We start from the raw sequence: 21,774 nt of genomic DNA, 5'->3' as shown, positions 1-21,774 counted from the left end.
CAAAAACCCACTGGTGTCATTAGGGAAGGGGAGGGAATACAGACCGTGCCAGGTGACACCAAGGAGAGGGACACCACTGGAAAAAACGACACATTTACCTTAAAATATATACTCGTAGAAAAAGGACCAGATCAGAGGAAGGAGGTGTGAAAATCACGGGGAGGGATATTAACAGTTTAAGATATCTAGCAAAATACGAGAAAATAAAAAACCCTACAAAACAGTGTCCCCTTTATTAGGCTGATTCCAAAGTGCAAAATACATGATGCAAGCTTCCAAAGCTCCATGGGATTCTTCATCAGGCAAAGATGTTCAAAATCATACAGGAGAAGACAAAGAGGAATGTTAGGGTCACGGGGCCACTTTTTGTTTCAGATGTTACTTCTGGTATCTGTTAAGATTGTCTGACTCTGGTGGAGGGATATCCATGCAGGCAGAGGCCGCTCTCTTTCTTGTCCATGTGGGGACATGGACAAGAAAAGGCATGCAATACCAGTTCAGATCCATTAGTGGCAGCTAAGTCTAACATCACAACTTCTCAGGAATGCCACAGGGGTGATTGTGTGACCCTCCAAAGTCTTCTGGGGCTGCGAATGTACCCTCCCATTATTATTATTATTATTATTATTAACCTTTATTTATAAAGCGCCGTAAATTTACACAGTGCTGTACATACAGTCTTTTTAATTGGGCGGATCCCTGCCCTCAGGTTTACAATCTAAAAAGACACGATACAAAGGGAGTGGGGTGGGGAGGGGGCATCTCTAGTAGGATAATACATATAAAATACATAGCAATACAGGAAATGATTCAATAAAACAGACAACAAGAGAACATCAAATAGCAAGTGACAATTATGCAATGCCTGGGAATGCTGCCCTGAACAGAATGGTCTTCAACTCCGTTTTGAAGCTGGTTAAAGAAGTGATGGCTCTTGGGTCTCGCAGGGGAAGAAGGTTCCAGGAGTGAGGGGCAGCGAGTGAAAAGGGGCGAATCCGGGATGGGGCAGAGGAAATCCTGGGCTGAGACAGGAACCCTTGACTACCAGAACAGAGGGCCTGAGTGGGAAGGTGAGGAGAAAGAAGATCTGATAAGTAGGGAGGGGCCAGTCCATGGAGGGCTTTGAATGTCGACAGCAGGAGCTTATACTGAATGCGGAAAGGGAGGGGGAGCCAGTGAAGGGATGCCAACACAGGAGAGATGTGGTCAGAGCGGTGGGTGGAAGTGATAATGCGTGCAGCTGAGAGCTGGACAGAAATTAAAGGACGGAAGTGAGAAAGAGGAAGCCCAGCCAGGAGGACGTTACAGTAATCCAGTCGTGAGATCACTAGGGCATGGACCAGGATCTTGGCAGTAGAGGCAGAGAGAAATGGTCGGATTTTGGCAATATTGTATAAAAAGAATCTACAAGCCTTGGCTGTGGTCTGGATCCCGGTCTTCTGCAGATGCCAGACCCTGGGGTTTCTGGGCAAGGAGGCCATTAAGCTGAGTCTGGTCATGACACGTTGTGTCACCACTGTTTTGCACACGCTTCTGCTTGTGGACATATACAGTAATCCCAAACACAGCCACCAAGAGGCTGACAGCAATAATAATCCCTGCCATGAGTCCCACGTTGGACACAGAGGCTGAAACGAGACAAAGAGGAGAACGTGAGGGGAGCCATGTTGGGTCAGGCTGTCCGGACCACGAACTCAGTTCCCAGTAACCAGGGAAACATTTTCTTGTGATAGAATGCAAAAGACTTTTATTCCATGTATTGAGACAGTAGTCACCAATCCACGGCCCCATACAGACAGGCCAAAATAAAGCTGCTTCGGGTCACTTTGGAGGTATGCTGTTTAAATGTTGCATGCGTCGTAAGAGTCTGGAAGCCATGCCAAAGCCACAATCCAGTCCTAAGGAATGGAGTATGGCTTTGGCGCAGCTTCTGGACTCTTAGGACGCATGCATCATTTAAACAGCATACCTCCAAAGTGACCCGAAGCAGCTTTATTTTGGCAGTCTGTATAGGGCCCAGGTTTTTTTGCCAGAACTGAAGATTTTCCTGCTTGGAATTTACCATAAACATCCCCATCATTCTGCCCCCCCCCCCCAGCTGCGATCTCCGGCCTTTGATTCAGATCAAAGCAACCTTTCATGTTCCCTCTTCCCTTTCTTGTATTATCATTCAATTGCACTTATGGAAGGAAAGCATCCCTTGGTCTCAGCCCAGATCCGCTTCAAAAAGAGTAGGGTCATAAAATCCACAATCCTTCTCACTGCTGGCCATCTGCCCCCTTCCATCATTTCCCAGGCTTGGATTCCCACATGATTAGTATCACCCTGTCAATAAAGCAGCATGTTATTATAATGCCATATCATCATATCATCATGGCAGAACCATGCATATGGGTCTGACACAGGCTGACCTCCTATTGCAGAGTTTGAACTTTCCAGAAGGGTTGGCGATGCAAGGTTACTTAGCTTTCACATTGACACAACATATGTGTTTCATCAGCCTATGGGATGGAAGAAGCAGAACTCCTTCCCCCAGTAATTCCAGGGGAAATGTGATGGCCATACCGGTTTCCTCAGAGGGGGTTTGCCATTTCCAACCTCTGAGGCTGAGAAAGTGTGATTTGCTCAAAGTCCCCCAGTAGGTTAACATGGCTGAGTTGGGATTCGAACCCTGGTCTCCAGAGTCCTAGTCCAACGTTCAAACAACTAAAAAAAACACACCACTAAAACAAAATTGAACAAGCATCATTAGTGTGATGCTGCAGCACACAGTGAATGTGATTTTAGCCTACATTAATAGAAGCATTGTTCATTGTTTCCAAGACCTCCAGAGAAGGAGATCCCACCACCTTGATTCCACTGCCAAATCACTCTTATTGTCCAGATGCACCATCTCGACTTTCCTGCCCCTTCAGACCATTGTACCCATCCTCCCATGGATTGGCAGAGAATGGTCATCTGGACCTCAACAGTCGTTCATCATGTCACTTCCCCAAACTGAACATGACGAACTCCTTCAACTTCTCCTCACAGGTTTTGTCCTCCATCCCTCTTATCAAGGGCCACACATGAGGATCCCAAGAATCATAGAATCATAGTTGGAAGGGACACTCAAAGGCATCCAGTCCAACTCCCTTCTGCCATGCAGGAAGACAGATTCCAAAGCACTCCCGGTGACAGATGGCCATCCAGCCTCTGCTTAAAGACCTCCAAAGAAGGAGACTCCACCACTCTCTATTGAGGGAGTGTCTTCCACTGTCGAACAGCCCTTACTGTCAGGAAGTTCCTCCTAATGTTGAGCTGGAATTGCTTTTCCTGTAGTTTGCATCTATTGTTCTGGGTCCTAGTCTCTGGAGCAGCAGAAAACAAGCTTGCACTCCTTCCTCATTATGATATAGAATCATAGAATCGTAGAGTTGGAAGAGCCCACAGGGGCCATCCAGTCCAACCCCCTGCCATGCAGGAACTCTCAATCAAAGCATCCGCGACAGACGGCCATCCAGCCTCTGCTTAAAGATCTCCAAAGAAGGAGACTCCACTGCACTCCGAAGGAGTGTGTTCCACTGTCAAACACCCCTCCTAATGTTGAGGTGGAGTCTCTTTTCCTGCAGCTTGCATCCATTGCTCCGGAGCAGCAGAAAACAAGCTTGCTCCCTCCTCAATATGACACCCCTTCAAATATTTAAACAGGGCTATCATATCACCTCTTAACCTTCTTTTCTCCAGGCTAAACATCCCCAGCTTCCTAAGTCGTTCTTCATAGGACATGGTTTCCAGACCCTTCACCATTTTAGTCTCCCTCCTTTGGACACACTCCAGTTTCTCAATATCCTTTTTGAATTGTGGCGCCCAGAACTGGACACAGTACTCCAGGTGGGGCCTGACCAAAGGAGAATATAGTGGCACTATTACTTCTCTTGATCTAAACACTATACTTTTATTGATGCAGCCTAAAATTGCATTGGCCTTTTTAGCTGCCGCATTGCACTGTTGACTCATGTTCAACTTGTGGTCTACTTGGGACTCCCAGATCCCTTTCACATGTACTTTCATTCAGCCAGGTGTCCTCCATCCTATATCTGTGCATTTCATTTTTCTGCCCTATGTGCAGTACCTTATATTTCTCCGTGTTGAACTTCATTTTGTTAGCTTTGGCCCAGTTTTCTAGTCTATTCAGATCATTTTGAATGTTGTTCCTGTCCTCTGGGATATTAGCTACTCCTCCTAATTTGGTATCTGCAAATTTGATAAGTATGCTCCCAATTCTGTCCTCCAAGTCCTTGATAAAGATGTTGAATAACACTGGGCCCAGGACAGAGCCCTGTGGGACCCCACTGGTCACTTCCCTCCAGGATGAAAAGGAGCCATTGCTGACCACCCTTTGGGTTCGACCGGTCAACCAATTACAAATCCATGTAACAGTTGCCTTGTCTAGCCCACATTTTACAAGCTTGTTTGCAAGAATGTCATGAGGAACCTTGTCAAAGGTCTCACTGAAATCAAGATATACTATATCCACAGCATTCCCTTCATCTAACAAGCTGGTAATTTTATCAAAGAAAGAGATCAGATTTGTCTGGCATTTCTTTCTCTGAAACCCATGTTGACTTTTTGTGATTATGGCATTGTTTTCTAGATGCTCACAGACTCTCTGTTTAATGATCTGCTCCAGAATCTTTCCTGGTATTGATGTCAGACTAACTGGACGATAATTGTTGGGATCCTCTTTTCCCCCCTTTCTGAAGATGGGGACAACGTTTGCCCTCCTCCAATCTCCTGGGATTTCTCCTGTTCTCCAGGAGTATTCAAGGATTATTGCCAATGGCTCCGATATTACAATTGCCAGGTCTTTTAATACCCTTGGATGGAGTTCATCTGGTCCTGGAGACTTCAAATATTTAAGAAGGGACAAAATGCAGGCTGTCTAAAGTAGGGGAGGTCATAGTGCCACTCTATTCTGCTTTGGTCAGGCCTCACCTGAAATACTGTGTTCAGTTCTGGGCACCACAGTTCAAAAAGGATGCTGAGAAGCTGGAGTGTGTCCAAAGGAGGGGGACTAAAATGGTGGAAGACTTGGAAAACATGTCTTATGAGGAGAGACTGGGTATGTTTATTTGAAGGGGTGCCATTTGAAGGAGGAAAAAGCTTGTTTTCTGCAGCACCAAAGAAAAGGACCCAGAGCAATGGATTCAAGTAACACAAAATGAGATTCCACCTCAACATTAGGAGAAACTTATTGACAGTAAGAGTTGTTTGACAGTGGAACATACTCCCTCAGAGAGCGGTGGAGTCTCCTTCTTTGGAGGTCTTTAAACAGAGGCTGGATGGCCATCTCTGTGTGTGTATGTGGGGTGTGTGCTTTGACTGAGTTCCTGCATGGCAGAAGGGGGTTAGACGGAGTGGTCCTTGAGGTCTCTTCCAACTCTATGATTCTGTGGTTCCATGATTCTTGGGATCCCCATTTGTGGCCCCTGTAGCCCACAAATCCCCCAGAACCTGCCAGTTTTTTTTTTTTAAAAAAATGGAATTATTTTCAACTATATTTTTGTCCCAAACTAAAATGTTTCCAAACATCTTAGATATTAAGAAGCAGCACATCCAATTGGGGGGGGGGGGGGGTGAAAGAAAAGAAAGTGGCCCAAAATCAGACAAAATGGTGGACAGAAGTGAGGTCCAGTGATGTCAGGTGGCACCCTCCCCTGCTGAGCTGTTGCCAACCCCTCTTAAAGCCTATTTCCACCACCTAGACTCTTACCTGCAGGTGCTTCCCAGGCCACATCGAGGGGCGTAGGGAGGCCATCATGTTCTACATGGCACCGGAAGCGGCCCCTCTCTTTGGGGTCAATCATGATTCTGAGCCAGGTATGGTAGGTCCCATCTGAGTTGGGGACAACTCCGGCCCGGAAGGTTTCCTGCTCCATGTTGACCCCATCCTTCATCCAACTGGCATCCAGCTCTTTGGGGTAGAAGCCATGGATCTGGCACATGAGGCTCTCCAGGCTCTCCAGCTCTGTCTTGTGCAGCAGCACCTTCACTGCCGGGGGTTCTGGGAAAATTGCAATGATCCGTGTTCAATGCTCAAGTCAATGGAGGATATCCAACCGGGGTGGGTGGCTTCCCAGGGTCAGGTAGTACAATGGGGCCGTAGGGCTTGGAAAAGTTACTTTTTCTTGATCATTGTCCTCACCCCCTTGCTCATTCCATGTTGGAGCATATTCATTGCCCATGCTGGAAATTCTGGGAACTGAAGCCCAAAGATGTAACAAAGATGGCATCTTTGTAAATTGATACACATCTGCTAGAATTAAGAGAACTGGGCAGTTCCATAATGTCCGTATCCAGTAAACGGCTGCTGTTACGCTGCCCTATATCAAAGCTGGCAAAATGACCATTGCACAATGGGATCAATAGGATTTACATTGTGTTGGTCCCATTGTTCACCAGGTACCCTTGTCGGTGTCCTATGATACATCTTTGCAAGTCACTAACAGCGTTTCTTATCACTTTAGCAATAGTAATAGCAGTTTACATTTCATATTTCATCACAGTGGTCCCTCCACATTCGCTGGAATTAGGGGTAAAGGACCCTTGTGAATGTGGCAAAACCACCGATTTAAAAAAAAACCACTATTATTTTTACCTGAGAGAACACTTCACTAGGAATCTCCAGGTCCTCTAGTGCGACTCTGTGGTCAATGATCAGCCAGATGTTGATCACAAAATCATACTGGAGCACCTACAAATGCCTAGAGAAGTGTTTTCTCTAGGAACGTCTAGATTCTCCAGCACAACTCTATGGTTAATTTCTGGCAGAGTTGCACAGGAAGATTTAGAGATTCCTAGGGAGAACATATTAATGGCAAATAATCAAATCTGCAAAAGGTAAAGCCACAAATGTGGAAGGCCAACTATATTCATAAGTACTAGAGTTTCTTTCTGAGCCATTTATTCCACTACCATTCCTGATTCTGGACTCACCTTTCCTCCTCAGACTCCCCCTCCCATAATCCAGGTATTTCCACAGCAGTGCAACACAGTCCTCCTCCAGTAAGTGCTTCCGGTATTCGCGGTAGGCTGCGTCACCATCCCACAGCCTCTTAAGCGCTTGAGACTTAAGTCGGATCCTGCCCTCCATTTGAGAGTCTCCAGGTCGAAGCTCATGACCTCCTCTCCATCATAAGCCAACCTTTCGTACGCTTTAATTTGGCCTTCCTCGCTCAGCTCACAGCCATAAGTCCACTGCAGAATGGTGACATCCAGAAGGGAGTGAGATGCTGAAAGGAAAGAAAGACAAGTCCGGGATATCAGCATTCAAACAGGGCCAGCAAACAACAACCCCCCCCCCCCCCCCAACGTTGACCATTACTAGCGTTGCCAGATCTCAGGGCCTGGTCTTGACTTTCCACTTCTTGTGGGTGGTCTCTTAGTGGGACCCAAACTCTCCACTTAGAAGAGGCTAAGATCCAGCCAAAAACATTATAGTTCTCAAGCCGGGCTGCCCAGGCTGCTGCTTATGTCACTGATAGCTGACATACATTTTGAAGCAGTGCAAACTAGTGGGGAGGGCAATTGTGCCAAAAAAGAAGCGATTACATTGATAATGAAAAGATATGGTCTCATAGTGGGAATGTCGGACCTTTTGGAATCGATTACCAACATGGATCGAAGGTGAATCAGATATCAGTTTAAAGTGTAAGTGGGAATGAGCCCTAAGATTTCTTTCTTAACTTCTAAACAGGAAATGATTGTGTGCATGTGAGTGACAAGGTTTAAGCAACTGTGGTTTGCCCACAACAGTGGTGAGCTGATTTGCTTGTCCAGCCAAAGGTGTTTATCAGATGGGGTCTCTGCCGTGAGGAACTGGGGCTTTTGCGTGCTGGGCGATTTGAATTCGCGTGCTAACGCGAATGTACTTTCATACCTGGCATCGCTGGATGTGCGCCCCTTCCGTGGGGCTTCCGAACTGATTGTGTACTGGCTCCTCTTTTTGGCGCATGTTGGCGCGTGCACTTAATATGTGGATTGGTGATATCCGCATTGGGGCTGTGTGCGATCTCAGTGCGAACTGGTCTGGTGTGAATTCCCAGTCCTGAACTCCATCGCAAGACCCCCAGATTCCAACTTTCCCATGATGCCCTGTTGCAATCTGCCCCATTTTTCCTTCTGGTGGGTCTTTCCTCTTGCCGGTTCCAGGGAAGCCGGGGGAGGCGCACTCTTGGTGCAGAGGAAAGGTAAGCTTGCGGTCCTTCCAGGGGTTTTTCTGCAGGTTTGAGCATGTTTCGCTGTTGCAAAGTGGGGTTTAAATTTGCCCGCTTTGATGGGGGTGTGTGGGGTTTCCTCCAATGTTCTTTCTGCTCCTCTCCTTCGGTGTGCAGCCCATCCCATCATCCCCTGCCTTCTCCCTGGGGCCCATCTGCATGTCTCCTTCTGCCAGCCACCAATCCCATCATCCCCTGCCTTCTCCCTGGGGCCCATCTGCACCTCTCCTTCTGCCTGCCACCGATCCCATCATCCACTGCCTTCTCCCAGGGGGGCCCATCTGCACCTCTCCTTCTGCCTGCCACCAATATCATCATCCACTGCCTTTTCCCAGGGTGTCCATCTGCACCTCTCTTTCTGCTTGCCACCGATCCCATCATCCACTGCCTTCCCCCAGGGGCCCATCTGAACCTCTCCTTCTGCCTGCCACTGATCCCATCATCCACAGCCTTCTCCCAGGGTGTCCATCTGAACCTCTCCTTCTGGCTGCCACCAATCCCATCATCCACTGCCTTCCCCCAGGGGCCCATCTGAACCTCTCCTTCTGCCTGCCACCGATCCCATCATCCACTGCCTTCCCCTAGGCCCCCTATCTGCCCCCATTATTTGACCTGCAACCCATCCCATCATCCTCTGCCTTCTCCCTGGGGCCCTTCTGCACCTCTCCTTCTGCCTGCCACCGATCCCATCATCCACTGCCTTCTCCTAGGCCCCCTATCTGCCCCCCTAATTTGACCTACAACCCTCCCAGAGAAAACCCTTGGACAAGTCACACTCTCTCAGCCTCATAGGATGGAAATGGTGAACCCCATGTGAACAATCCTCCCATAGCTAGCATGTGCATCTACCTGCCTGTAGACCTTCCTGTACATGTATGAGTGTTTCTGGGTATGATATCAAGTAATATTTCTTGGTTTGCCTTTCTTTTCTGATCCTGCAGCATGCTGGGGATGACATTTCTGGACACTGCAGCATCTGAAGTTGGGACCCTCGCTTTTTGCTGGACTTGCTTGGGGGAATACCTTGCCCTGACTATCCTCAGTGTGTTCTTCTGAACTTCCCCGGCACAAACTTGTACAAAAGCCCAGGAGACAAGCAATTGTTAAATAAAAGATTTTAATTATGATTTTTGGTCTATCTATTTACTAAACTGGCGGATATATATGCATACATATATAAATGTATATATACACCACCAGACCCAGAGCATATGTGATTTCATATGTGTGAATATTTATAAATATATATATACACACAGACATGGACACATATATACATAGACAAATATATACATACACATTCAGAAATGCACACACACACACCTGCAGCAAATTACATTATATATATTTCCCCATATATATATACAGATACATATATATATTTTTGTACCTACGTGTACATACATACATACACACACTCACACCCATACCCACACTCTCTCTCACACACACGGACCCCAACAGATCCAGGGAATAAGTAGGGGTGTGTGTGTGTGTGTGTTTATAAATATATAAATATCTCTATATCTATCTATCTATCTATCTATCTATCTATCTATCTATCTATCCACGCACATACAGAGAACATGTAGTAACAAAATTATACACATACATACGCATACATATATATATGCAAACCCACAAACAGAGCACATGAAACTACATATAAAGCATATGCATATGTGTGTGTATAGTGACATGCAAACAGCCAACATGTACATATATGTGTGCGCATATATAAATACATACAAACACACCCACACACAGAGCATATGTACTTCTATGTGTGTGTATAATTTTCATATGTGTGTATACACACACACACACTTACACACAGACACTCACACACCTAGAGCTAATGTAATCATATATATCTCCATATATATATGTGTATACACACACACACACACACACACACACACACACACAGAGTCACACAGACCCACACAGATCCAGGGAATATGTAGCTGTGTGTGTGTGTGTGTGTGTGTGTGTGTGTGTGTATAGACGCACACAAACACACACAGAGAAAATTTAGTTACAATATTATATACATACATATACATGCCAAGGCACGCACAGAGCATGTGAAATCATACATGGGCACACACACACACAAACACACACACAGAGCATATGCTATTTTATAGGTGTATCTACCTATGTATCAATACATATATTTAGATATATACACACACCGTGCAAATGCAACTATTTGTGTGCATATATACCCACACACAGAGCATATGAAATAATATGTATGTGTGTGTGTATACACACACACATACACACACACACTCACACACACCTAGAGCAAAACATATATATATTTCCATGCCTATGTTGATATACATACACACACTCACACACAGGCACGCAGAACCGGGCATTGCTAATTTGTTGCAAGGGAAGGTAATTGTTACATTACAACCAAGCAGGAAAGTAGAGAGGAAACAGTAACGGGCAGGTTGTATGGCATTGTGAATGTGCATGAGCTTGCTCTCCAGCTGTTTACCCGGCTGTCATGCCAGGCACGAAAAACAGGAAAAGGTTACAGGCCGCCTCAAAGGTCTGTAACACGCCTTAGTTCTGTTTTCCTTATTGAGTCTTAGATCATCGCTAAGACAGGAAACAAAGGTCTCTGGAAATACTGGGGCTTTCCAGTTTTCTCTTTTGATTGCCTATTCATGGCTTTGCATTAAGAAATAGATTTCTTTAAATATCCCAGGTTTCTCTCTCTCCCTCCTTCCCTTGCGACTTCTGTTCTTCCTTCTCACCTCCCTTGACATCCAATGCAAGCAACATTTCCAAAATTGCCTTTCACCCATTTCCACCAAGACCTTTTAAAATGATTATTCAAGACTTATAGTCAAAGTGCTAAAATGTTTTAGCAAAATTACACCAGCTAAGCATTGGGATCATTTTCCTTTTTAGCTCCTCTTTCCCTCATAGAGTGCGGCAAATCCAACTTAACATGTGCAGAAGAGGGGTAAAGGACACAAAAAGGAGGAGACTAGCAGACCAGAAAGTGTTGGTTTTGGGTTTGTTTGTTTCTTCACTTCACCCTGCTGACAGAAACGAAAAGATTCTGGGAAAGAAGGGGGAGAGCCCGCAATGTCCCAGGATAAGCAAAACATCACCTGTACCTCTGAAACAGAAGTGATAAGTCATGTCAAAAGCCAGGATCTCCCAACAGATTTGCCTTGTCTGGAGGAGCCCTCTAATGGGGTTCCTATAATTTCTCTGTAGATGCCAGCCACAGATATTGGTGAAACGTCAGGAAGAAACTCTTCTAGAACATGGCCACATAACCCAAAAAATCCCACAAAAAACTATGGATGCCGGCCATGAAAGCCTTCGACTTCACATGCCTATAATCTGTTTGTCCAGGTTTTGCTTGGACTATTGTAAAAGCCTACTGGCAGATTTGCCTTCCTGCTCTCTTACTCCTCTGGTTTTAATCCAGAACAGTGCTGTCCAGGTTGTCTTAAATCTCCCTAAATACTCACATGTCTATTCCTCTTGTAGATCCCTCCTCTTGCTTCCAGTTCAGGCCAGGGCTCATTATAAGCTTTTGATCCTAATATTTAAGGCCCTCTGTTTCAACCTCCCCCTGTATTTAGCAGCTCGGCTAGCATTCCCATCTAGATATTTAACACCTGCAGACAAAGGATTGGATCTGGCTCCGCATTTGTGGAACAGCCTTCCTTTGCTCCTCCGGCTCTAGCAGGATTTGGTTCACTTTCATAAATAGCAATAGCAAGAACATTTCTATACTGCTTACTAGTGAACCCAGCACTCTCTAAGCCGTTCACAATCTGTAAACCACTTGCCTCCAACAAGCTGGGTACCCATTTTACTGACCTATGAAAGGATGGAAGGCTGAGTCAACCTTGGAGCCCTACGAGGATCAAACTCACAACCTTGCCGCTGCAGTAATGGTATTTAACCACTGTGCCACTAGGATTGAAGACTTTGGTTCACCGGGGGCTCATTCCCACTTATATCGAAACCAGTTTCCAATTTGCCTTCACTCTGTGTTGGTAAATTGATTCCAAAAGGTCCGTCATTCCTACTATAAAAGCGGATCTTTTCATTATCCCTTTGTAATCACTTTTTTTGGCACGATTGTCGTCCCCACCAGTTTGAACCGCTTCAAAATGTATGTCAATCATCGGTGTGTCATCACTGACATAAGCAGCTGTCCAGGCAGCCCCGCTTGGGGACTATATATATATATATATATATATATATTGATAGGAGAGTCGATTGATTTTGCAACTACTTGCCATCAGTGAAGCAAGTACAGTCAGCCCTTCTTAGACACGGATTTTTATACACGGATTCAAGCATCCATGGTTCAAAAAAGTATAAATTTCAAATATCAAGCCTTGATTTTCCATTTTTTATAAGGGACACCATTTTGCTCTGTCATTATATTTAATGGGACTTGAGCATCCACGGATTTTGTTATCCACGGGGGATCTTGGAACCAAACCCCAGCGGATAACAAGGGTCCACTGTAGTTCCAAAACCAACGAAGCGAATCTTCCATCAATTTTTTTCTAAAAATAATTGATAGAAGATTCGATTCATTGGTTTTGCAACCACTTGCCTCACTGATTGGAAGTAGTTGCAAAATCAATCAATCGACTCTTCTCTCATTTTTTAAAAAACCATGCGCCCATAGGTCACACCACAAGCACAAAGGCAGTGCTGAGGAAGGGGTGGTGGTGGTGGTGGTGGTGGTGGTGGATCTACCACAGACTGAGGAGGGAGGTAAATACCCCTCTGCCTAATGATGTGATTCAGATCCGTTGTTCCCACTTGTTGAACACAGTTCAGAGTCAATTCTTTTCAAAAGCACTGCTAGGAAACTAGTGTCTGGAAAAACCAGTTTTTGTGTGTGTTTGTTTTGCTTTATCGCGGCAGAAATCGATCAAAGTAGGATCAGAACCGGTTTCAAATGGTAACAACGGTCATATAAACAGATCAGCAATCCGATTTAAATCGTAATGGGAACGAGCCCCAGATAAGGTGGCCAAGATGGGTAGCGACTGAGGAAGATTTTATTTGCTTTTGTTTTAGCATATTAGTATATTCTTTAGTATTTTAGCATTTTATAGAGTGATGTTTTATCATTATTTTTCATTGTGTATGTTCTGATGTACCGCCTTTGGGTGGAAAGGGTGTTATAAATAAATGTTATTAATACGTTTTGGCTTTTAGTCCTAACACTCCTTAAAGCTAGCCCCCTAAACTTGTGTGCTCCCAATCACCATAAACCTCAGGAGGAAGGTGTGTGTTTAGGCTTCCTACTCACGCTTACTCTGGTTGTAGTGATCCTGGAAGATACTCAGTGCCTCGCCGCATTCCTGCTCATTCTCCTGCGAAAACTGAGTCCTCGTGTCCCAGAAGTGCGCATCTAAGTTGTCTTCTCCCCACAGCGCTTGGGGCAATTCTCTCTTGCTGTGACTATCGTAGCGACTGATGGGACAGTCATCCACATACTCCGCTGCGGTGAATCGAGGCAGCCCAGCGCTGGGCTTTGACACCACGGTGGCGGCATATCGAAAGGAGTGTGACGGAGATCCTGGAGAGGAGAGAGGGGCAGAGTTAGATGTCCTTCCCACAGGACTAGAAAGAGCTGCCATATGTCCCTTATCATAAGGAGTGTCTCTTGTTTGAGGCCAGAAAGCTTCAGGTTAAGAGGTGATATGATAGCCCTGTTTAGATACTTGAAGGGATGTCATTTTGAGGATGGAGCAAGTTTGTTTTCTGCTGCTCCAGAGAACAGGACACAATGGAGCAATGTATGCAAGCTACAGGAAAAGCGATTCCAGCTCAACATTAGGAGGACCTTCCTGAAAGTAAGGGCAGTTCGACAGTGAAACACACTCCTTCCTCGGAGATTGTGGTGGAGTCTCCTTCCCTGGAGGTCTTTAAGCAGAGGCTGGACGGCCATCTGTCAGGAATGCTTTGATTGAGAGTTCCTGCATGGCAGAATGGGGTTGGACTGGATGGTCATTGCTTGCTCCCTCATCAATGTGACACCCCTTCAAATATTTAAACAGGGCTATCATATCACCTCTTAACTGTCTCTTCTCCAGGCTAAACATGCCCAGCTCCCTAAGACATTCCTCATAGGGCTTCATAGTTTCTAGATCCTTCACCATTTTGGTGGCCCTCCAGTTTCTCAACATCCTTTTTGAATTGTGGTGCCCAGAACTGGACACAATATTCCAGGTAAAGCCTGACCAAAGCAGCATAGAAATAATATATATATATATATATATATATATATATATATATATATTGAAATATGAAACTTTAATTAACAACAAAACAACAAGATTGTCACCCCCCCCCTTTCTCCTTTCACTGAGCCTTACTCCACTCTCACTATCTCTTAACACATTTAAAGGGACCCAGGTGAATGCCACAGTCCATTTCTGCCCAAAAGCAGCAGTTTGAGGAGCAGTGTCACCTGGTGCGCTCCGCACCCCCTGCGCCCCCTTAGTGATGCCACTGCCTAAGTGCACTTTCCAAAAGCCCCTTTTTGTCTTGTTCCCCCAAAGCCTTAAAAAGGCAACCAGGACAACCCTTCAGCCTGGATGAAGCCCTCCTGCCCTTCAGGGACTCACCTGGGCAGGCCCAGAGGAGGAGGAGGAGGAGGATGGGAACTGCAGTCCCCAGAAGAAGGGAGGCAAGACCCATCTGTAGCTGGAGTCCTTTGCAGCAAATGCGAATCAATACAAGCCCTCCTGGGGAATTTAGGAGCAAGAGCTGGGATTGGCTGAGGAAGAAAAGTGTTGCCCAATAGGGGACTACTTAGTCACAGTTGCTGGGTAGAAGACTGGTCGGAAAGTGAAAGTCCCTTTGCCATGTGTGCCACAATTTATTTCCTTATTGTTTCAGAGCATTTCTAACAGGAAGAAAAATGCTCCCAGAGAGGCTTAGGAATCATTCATTCTCTTCTTTCACTCAGTCTTGCAAAGATGATGTAACCTCATTGGAACTCTCTTGGAGACACAGATGGATGATATGATACTTAATAAATAATAAAATAAAATAAAATGCAATCTTAGATTATGTCCCCACTTTTTGAAAAACACTTTCTGCCCTCTGCATTTGCAGCTTTGACCTTGACCGCATTGGTGATTGATGGATTTGAGTAATGCATTCTCTCTAGCAATCTCTAGGGCCTCCAGCGCAACTCTGTAATCAATGTCAGCCAGACGTCACAAAGAAGGAGCTAGAGAATTTGAGAGAGAACACTTTTCTAGGTATTTGTAGTATTTCTGTAATTAACTTCCGTTAGATATTGACCACACAGTTGCGCTGGAGGATGTAGAGATTCCCACACAGAACATCTCTCTAGGCATTTGTAAGTCCTTCAGCATGATTCCATGCTCACCTTTGGAGTATATCACACGGAGCTTTTTGGAGATTTTTCAGCTCAGATCCGACATGAGTGTGAGTCTAACGATGCGGATTCACGTCATAACGTCAATGTGTTATCAGACGAGATTCATTTCTATGGGAGCTCCTTCTGTGGCACTTCTGCAGTGATTCCAAAGTGACGCCTCATTTTGGTGACTTTGGTACAAAGTGAATTCACAGAATCCACATTCAAGCTCACTTCGATTTCACTCCAAATTAGTCTGGTGTGGAATGAAACTTTGCTTCCCTCCTGGTACACCCCCTTAAACCTCCAAAGAAGCAAATTTCCCATGATGCTGCACTGCAATTTTGCCCCAATTGCTTCTGTTGCTCGGAAGAGGGATGGAGAGCATGAAACAGGAGGCTGGGGGAGAGATGGGAGGCTGGGGGGAGCAACAAATTCCAGCTCCCAGAATTCCATAGCCTCGAGCCAAGGACCCCAATCAAAGCATCCTCAACAGATGGCCATCCAGCCTCTGCTTAAAGACCTCCAAGGGAGACTCCACCGCAATTTCCGAGGAAGGAGTGTGTTCCACTGTCGAACAGCCCTTACCGTCAAGAAGTTCCTCCTAATGTTGAGGTGGAATCTCTTTTCCTGCAGCTTGCATCCATTGCTCCGTGTTCTAGTCTCTGGAGCAGAAGAAAACAAGCTTGCTCCATCCTCAAAATGACAACCCTTCAAATATTTAGACAGGGCTATTATATCAAATCTTAACCTTCTCTTCTCCAGGCTAAAACCCCCCTACTCTCTAAGTCGTTCCTCATAGGGCATGGTTTCAAGACCCTTCACTATTTTGGCCACCCTCCTTTGGACATCCTGGAGAGAAGTGACCAGTGGGGAGTCCAGTGGGGTTCTGTCCTGGGCCCAGCACTATTCAACATCTTTATCAATGACTTGGATGACAGAACTGGGAGCATACTTAATAATTAATAATAATAATAATTTGTTTTATTTATATACCGCTATTCCAAAGATCATAGCGGTGAACAGCAAGTAAGCTAATTAGCAAGTAAGCTAATTTGCCCCCAACAGTCTGGGTACTCAATTTAGCGACCTCGGAAGGATGCAAGCCTGAGTCGAGCTTGGGCCCTTTTGCTGGTCTTGAACTCACAACCTTGTGGTTTTGAGTGAATGGCTGCAGTACAGGCATTTAACCACTGCGCCACCAGGGCTCCTTATCAAATTTGCAGAGGACACCAAATTAGGAAGAGTAGCTTATACTCCAGAGGACAGGATCAACATTCAAAATGACCTGAATAGACTAGAAAGCTGGGCCAAAGCTAACAAAATGAAATTCAACACAGAGAAATGTAAGGTCCTGCACTTAGGGCAGAAAAATGAAATGCACAGCTATAGGATGGGGGACATCTGGTTTAAGGAGACTAGTAAGTGTGAATCATAGAATCATAGAGTTGGAAGAGACCGCAAGGGCCATCCAGTCCAACCCCATCCTGCCATGCAGGAAATCCAATCAAAGCATCCCCAATAGATGGCCATCTAGCCTCTGCTTAAAGACCTCCAAAGAAGGAGACTCCACTACACTCCGAGGAAGGAGTGCATTCCACTGTCAAACAGCCCTTACTGTCAGGAAGTTCTTCCCAACGTTGAGGAGGAATCTCTTTTCCTGTAGCTTGCATCCATTGCTTTGGGTCCTAGTCTCTGGAGCAGCAGAAAACAAGCTTGCTCCCTCCTCAATATAACACCCCTTCAAATATTTAAACAGGGCTATCATATCACCTCTTAACCTTCTCTTCTCCAGGCTAAACATCCCCAGCTTCCTGAGTCATTCCTCATAGGACATGGTTTCCAGACCTTTCACCCTTTTAGTCGCCCTCCTTTGGACACGCTCCAGTTTCTCAAAGTCCTTTTTGAATTGTGGTGCCCAGAACTGGACACAATATTCTAGGTGGGGCCTGACCAGAGCAGAATATAGTGGCACTATGACTTCCCTTGATCTAGACACTATACTTCTATTGATGCAGCCGCATCACATTGTTGACTCATGTTCAACTTATGGTCTACTTGGACTCCTAGATCCCTTTCACACGTAGTTTCATTCAGCCAGGTGTTCTCCATCCTATATCTGTGCTTTTCGTTTTTCCGCCCTAAGTGCAGTACCTTACATTTCTCCGTGTTGAATTTCATTTTGTTAGCTATGGCCCAGTTTTCTAGTCTATTCAGGTCATTTTGAATCTTGATCCTGTCCTCTGGGGTATTAGCTACTCCCCTAATTTGGTGTCATCTGAAAATTTGATAAGTATGCTCCCAATTTTGTCCTCCAAGTCATTGATAAAGATGTTGAATAGCACTGGGCCCAGGACAGAGCCCTGTGGGACCCCACTGGTCACTTCTCTCCAGGATGAAAAGGAGCCATTGTTGAGCACCCTTTGGCTTTGGTCAGTCAACCAATTACAAATCCATGTGACAGTTGCCTTGTTTAGCCCACATTTTAGGAGCTTGTTTGCAAGAAAGGGATCTAGGAGTCCAAATACATCACGCTGAACATGAGTCAGTGGTGCAATGTGGCAAATAAAAAAGCTGATGCCACGCGCGATCGCTGGCAGTCCGAACGCACTCTGAACACAATCATGCGTCAATCCACAGTTAAGAAAATTCAGTGAACTAGCAAAGTCACAAACCCTATTCCTAGACAACCTCGCACTCAGTGAGCTGTTGTTTGGTGTGATGTGCATGTCTCCTTTGGCCCTGTCCCCCCCAATCTGGAAAGGGGGGGGGTTCCCATGAAGCCACGCTGCAATTCTGCTTCATTTTTGCTTCTGCTTGTCCTTCAGCATTGCTGGGGGGGGGGGGGGACTGCTGTCTGCCAATGAAGAGACATGGACCGGGAGCTATTGGATAACCATGATATTCACATTTTAACGTGACAAGAGTGAATATATGCTCGTTTTAATGTGAATAGAGCATGTTCTTTCAACCATTCCAACCTCTTTTGTAAATTGTGGGGTTCCTTGGTTCCTCTCTCTCACTCACTAAATATGCTATGCTCCAGTCAACTGGAGTCTCACTGAGCATGCGCAAGGGTACCAATTTGCAATTAAGAACCCACTAATGTGATGCCTTATTTTGCACAGAATCTGGGTCGCGTTCGGGCAGGCCATTACTGCGAATTTAAGGTGTGATAAGTAATCACGTAATTGTGTGAATTTTCGAATTGACCTCGGTATCTTCTCTTTCTAAATTGAGAGCCTCCCGTCCAGTTTGATAAACTCCTTAGTCTCCCTAATCCAGAACTCTGAAATCCAAAATACTCCAGAAAGTAAAACATATTTCAGGAGCAACTGAGAGAGTGACTCCTTTGCCTTCTGATAGGTCATTGTATACACAAGCTTAGTTTTGTGCAGAAAATTATTTATAAAATGTTATATAATTACATTCAGGCTGTGTTTACAAGGTGTATATGAAAGATAAATGAATCTTGTGTTTAGACTTGGGTCCCATTTCCAGGATATATCTCATTATAATGCAAATACACTCATTCCAAAAGCCAAAGAAAACCCCCTGAAATCCAAATCTGGTCTCATGCATTTTTGATGAGGGAGACTCATTACATACCTATGAGTTGAAGAGAGTAGTTACAACATCCGTCCCATGGTTCATTCTTGGGGCACATCACTTGCACTTATTGCAGACTCAGATTCTCCAGAGTGAAAAGAAGGTTGCAACAATCAGTTGCCATTTTGGGTTTTCATTGTGAGATGCTCCTTAGTATTCAGGTCAGGTCTCAGGACAATAATGGAGCACTTGGGGAAGTTTTTTTGGCAGCCCCCCTCCCAAACCTACTTGTGTTCATTCAAAATGCATATGAACCACAAAGAATCATTCCCCATTCTACTGGGATTATTTTCACTGTCTGAATCACCCCCCAATTTCGTTTGACCTGTTCATGTGGTTCATGCCTCCTTTCTTCTACCTGCTCTTAACTTCACCTCACTTAGATGTAATGCACATCTTTTGCCAGCAGGTGGCAGAATAACATTAATAACTTTTGCCAACTGACCACTAGGTGGCGGTGTTGGGTGACAATAGTATTTGCTTCTGTTATAGACAGATCTCTTTTATGAGAGTGAAAGCAATTAACTTTAGATGATACATAATAAAGATTCTACATACATGTTTAATTTTGTGAGTGTTGAATTTGCCTGATTTCTTTAGGTTCGCCCCTCCACAATCTTGCGTGCCAGCCTTTATTAAGGGAGTCTTCTTAAAATTTGCAAGCTGTTCTTGATGGTTAATTAGCTGCTCTCTGTGGTGCTCAGTATAAAGAAGCACAGAAAAGATCAATGAATTATTATTATTATTATTATTATTATTATTATATTTTGCCCCCGCGCCTCCAAAGTTGGAACGCAAAGCTAGTAGACCGAACATGTAAGAAGTACAGTATACCTCAGTTAATAAATTTTGGTACATTCCTGAGAATGATTTCTTTAAGAGAAAATTTGGTGCCAAAAGCAGAAAGAATAGGGAAAGAATAGCAGAGGTGTTTCAGCAAACCTTGTGCTCAAAACCAACAACATGAACATATAAACAACCAAGTGAAGTAAACAAAAACATTTTGAACTGTCCAGAGACCCTGCCTTCCCCCCCCTGAAAATGTGATGGACCTGTGATAAAGTACAGAAGTGATGAACTAAAAATTAATTTAGTATTGGAAGACATTTTTTAAAGTCAAGATAGCCTTGAAACCAGAGATTATTCTGCTTGGATTGCTGATGGATTAAATGGGGAAGAAAAATGGAAAGACTTTCCAGTATATAATCACAGCAGTGAGAATAATATTTGCTCCGAGATGGAAAGAGACGGATATCCCGACTCAACAAGACTGGCGGACAAAGACGTTTGAACTGGCTGAAATGGAGAAACTGTGAATTTTAAGAAAGATTGGAAAATGTTTATCAGACACTTGTAGACTCATTGGGGATATGAAGCAGCTTTGGGATTTGTAAAATAGGCAGAGTTTGTATGTTGTAGAAGTATAAACATATGGCCAGCCCTCCACATTTGAGGCTTTGACTTTTGCAGACTTGATTATTCATAGATTTGATCAATACATTAGGAATTTCTAGGTCCTCCAGCATGACTCTATGGCCAACTTCATGGGAGTTGGGCTGGAGGACCATATTTGGGATGGAGGACCTAGAGATTCCTAGAGAAAGCACTTCTCTAGGTATTTGTTGGTCCTCCGATGAGTCTATGGTCAAGTTCTGGAGGCTGGCCATAGAATCACACTGGAGGACCAACAAATACTTAGAGTAGTGTTTTTTCTAGGAATCTCTAGGTCCTCCATCACAACTCTATTGTCAACTTCCAGCAGAGTCACGCTGAAGGACCTAGAGATGCCTAGAGAGAACATGTTGCTCAAATCCATGAAAAATCAAATCTGCAAAAGTCAAAGCAGCAAATGTGGAGGGCAGACTGTACACTGTGGAGCATGCTTGGATTTTAAGATCCTTGGCTTCCCACCAGGATCTGATGATGCAAGACAAAAAGGCTAGAATGTATTGTAAGAAAAATAGCAATCGTGTGTCTTTATCAGAAGCCATGGTTCATGTCTGGATTCTGGTGGGAGCCGAATTCTTCATTGCTCTTAGTACAGTAGATGAGACGCTGCCTTTATTTTCCATCATGAGATATAATAATAATAATAATAATAATAATAATAATAATAATAATAATAATGGTTTTATTTATTTACCACCTTTCCTCTAGATCAAAGCAGTGTACAATTTAGCAAATCATGTGACACATGTCACGGTACAGAACAATAAAATATTACAATCACAACTTCATACAAATCGCATAAAAACCCAGGGCGAGTGCATATAGTTAAAAACAACAAATTATAGGTAGGAGGGTTCATTATCTAAACTCCTTAGTATTAATATCAGGACAATAATGTAGCACTTGGAGAGGAAGATGCATCCCAAGAGCCCAGTGCCGGAGGCCAAGATGGAGAAGACCTGGATGGCCACCATGTACTTTCCCTTGGTGCTCAGGTAAGTGGGCACAAAGGAGACCCAGACACTGCAGAAGACCAGCATGCTGAAGGTG

The 21,774-nt window shown here is 44.6% G+C and overlaps 1 pseudogene across 1 annotated transcript; it reads right to left on the bottom strand.

Moving 5' to 3' along the window:
• Positions 1-218: 218 nt before the first annotated feature.
• On the bottom strand, positions 219-14,984 carry LOC149320298 (major histocompatibility complex class I-related protein 1-like; annotated as a pseudogene). The gene is made up of 5 exons (XR_016278681.1): positions 14,903-14,984; positions 13,582-13,851; positions 6,979-7,274; positions 5,756-6,046; positions 219-1,628 (listed from the first exon to the last, which is right to left on the bottom strand). The product of XR_016278681.1 is annotated as a major histocompatibility complex class I-related protein 1-like (transcript).
• Positions 14,985-21,774: the final 6,790 nt, after the last annotated feature.

Source organism: Sceloporus occidentalis, unplaced genomic scaffold (genome assembly GCF_023333645.1).
Source record: "Sceloporus occidentalis isolate IW3139 unplaced genomic scaffold, rSceOcc1.0.p SCAF_1, whole genome shotgun sequence".
In the NCBI taxonomy this organism is placed as follows: Eukaryota; Metazoa; Chordata; class Lepidosauria; order Squamata; family Phrynosomatidae; genus Sceloporus; species Sceloporus occidentalis.
Note: the sequence above shows the minus strand (reverse complement) of the source record. Positions and strands in the feature narration are given on the sequence as shown.